Below are 2562 nucleotides of genomic sequence, written 5' to 3' on the forward strand. Positions count from 1 at the left end.
TACTTACTTGCGCTTATCCGGATTGTTCAAACCGACTTAAAACTAGATGATTAAAGATTAAAGATTAAAGATTATGTTCTCTCTCGCGAACTCATTCGGGAGTGGTGACTTTCCACGTATTCCCAACTTCTGAGCCTGCTCGCCTGAAGTTATTGTTGATTGCTCTTCGGCTGGATATCAACACACCCATTAACGTAAACTACGCCAGAGCGCGTACACACCTCACGCACCGGATGCCGTGAGCGCGCCCAAAGCAGTTGGACATAGTGGTGTATTAGAGGAAAAAAATTATATAAATACTGTTCGGTTTCTGGCACAAACTGATCGTTTTGTGACTTAGGACATCAATGTGTCGTCACGAGCCGCAGGGTTTAATTTAGATTTGTCTGTGCATGTTTTTTTTTACTCTCATAGATTTTGTTACCATTGCCATGTATTATACAACCGATAGACTGCAACGGTTGGAGTTAAAAATCATCATATGTGTTCTACTGAAGAAACAAAGTCACCTACATCTTGGATGCCCTGGGGGTAAGCAGATAAACATCAAATATTCATTTTTGGGTGAACTATCCCTTTAAGTCAGCCTGGCTCCCCCTTAGCGAATTTGACTAAATATTTATTTATAAAGTTTTTTCCATGAAGTAAAAATGCATATCATGCAGTTAATAATACATGTAAAAGTTAATACATTTTAAATTGTTATTGTAAGTAAATTAATAAATCAAAACAAACTTAACTCATTTGCGTAAGAATTGTCACGTGACGAATCGGCATTTTGGTGGATAATAGACTTAACGGTAATGCTTGCCTGTTGTGTGGAATAAAATGCGTTTTTAACAACATACACGAACTGCAGAGAAATCTGGAGACAACGAAAAACTCCGATGAAGATATTAATGCCGTGCTTCATGATTCCGGACCCGGACAATCAGATAAAGGTGATGCAGCCGGTTTAGCCGCACACTACTTTTATGCCCACATCCAAATGTTATTTAATTTTCACAGAACACAACCTCTAAATAGATTTTAGAATATAAACTGTTTATCGTCTATTCAAAGTGTGCGCCTCATTGCGCATTAACTAGAATCAAGCCCAACAAATGTCTGTTTTAAAAAACAGTGGATGAGTAATTCACTCCTTGATTGCTTAATAAAAGCCTGCTTTGAGATCGTCTTGACGGACATGTTTAGTGTGCATTTTAAACGTGTTTATTGCTAAGTTTAGTGTAGGAAAATAGAAGCGCAGCTGTAATTCGCGTGCAGTGTATGTGGTTACCATGACAACCTCATGCACTTGCCACTGCTCTGTGAATATGTAGATTTACTCTAGCAAAACTAAAATGTGTTTAAAAGTATGTCTGACCAAATCCACCGGTTCGGTTTGGCCCCCCCAAACTCAAACGTCAAGCTACGCCTATGATTACCACCAATGGAGCTACGATCAATTTAGGCTTAAGATGCTTTTGGGAAACACAGCCTATGTCATTTCACTTGTTGCCTTTTTACTAACATAATAACATGAAAAATGGCAATATATTAAGAAATATTCTGGTGTTTCTTATTTTTATCGTTTTAGGGCCCGAGCACCGATGGTGTGAGGACCCTATCGGAATTGCTCCATTTCTTCTTCTTCTTCTCCAAAGTGAATTGCATTTTTGAGGCCCTAAACATTCTGAAACTTTGCACATGCGTCACAACTGGTGAAAATTTACATCTGATATGGGTTTCAGAAGTGGGTGTGTCAAAATGGCTCGATAGCACCCAGTGCTCTGCGGGGGAGGTACGGAGCTTCCCCAAAATTTTGAGGTGAAAATGAGGACGAATGTTAACAAAATTCACAATTAATTTCAGTTCATGTCTCAGAATGTTTCTTTTTGTTTGTAATTTCACAGTTGTAATACCGTAACGTGAAAGCGCCACTTTTCTATCGCGAATGTGCCGAATCTGCTGATGTAATTACAACCGCTACGTCCGAAAGCTCTAAAATGCTGCCTTCGAAGGCATCAAGGCACGTCCGAATCCAAATTCTGCTTTACTTCCTGTCTCCAGAGGTACCTTCTTCTGATCGAATTTTGAAGGCAGCATAGATGTATCCTTCGCTGCCTTTAATAGGGACTTTAAGCAACAACAGCTGATGGAACGGCAACGGCAAAGAAAGTGCGATTGCGCATGCGCGACGTTAAGCGCTACTTTGTGACATGTACATTGTAACGGTCTACTACGGGAGTACAGCTAATTTGCCGTAGTCGCTACTATGTGACAGATTAAAAGGCGAGTATATTTTGCATGGTAAATCTAGGTTTTTAGACGTATTGGTATCATACAAGACTAAAAACTCTTCTTCTGACAACAAGTTGTCGTTTAATGCCAAAAACATGCTTTCTCTTGCCCCTTTAAATGACATTTTTTGTTATGCTAATGATAAATGATTGAATGTTTCACCGTCCTCTCGGTTGTTGCTGTTGCTTAGTGATTTTTGCACTCTTTGGCTACGGCAGTTAACAGTTTATGTCAGATCGCCTTTGCCGTTCCATCAGCTGTTGTTGCTTAAAGTCCCTA

The 2562-nt window shown here is 39.6% G+C and overlaps 1 protein-coding gene across 1 annotated transcript in view; it reads right to left on the bottom strand.

Moving 5' to 3' along the window:
* Positions 1-2562, bottom strand: part of LOC107592915 (class A basic helix-loop-helix protein 9) — a 12509-nt gene that overhangs the window by 3271 nt on the left and 6676 nt on the right. The gene's annotated exons all lie outside the window — the stretch shown is intronic.

This window comes from Sinocyclocheilus grahami, unplaced genomic scaffold, assembly GCF_001515645.1.
Source record: "Sinocyclocheilus grahami isolate Dianchi unplaced genomic scaffold, SAMN03320097.WGS_v1.1 scaffold161.1, whole genome shotgun sequence".
Lineage (NCBI taxonomy): Eukaryota > Metazoa > Chordata > Actinopteri > Cypriniformes > Cyprinidae > Sinocyclocheilus > Sinocyclocheilus grahami.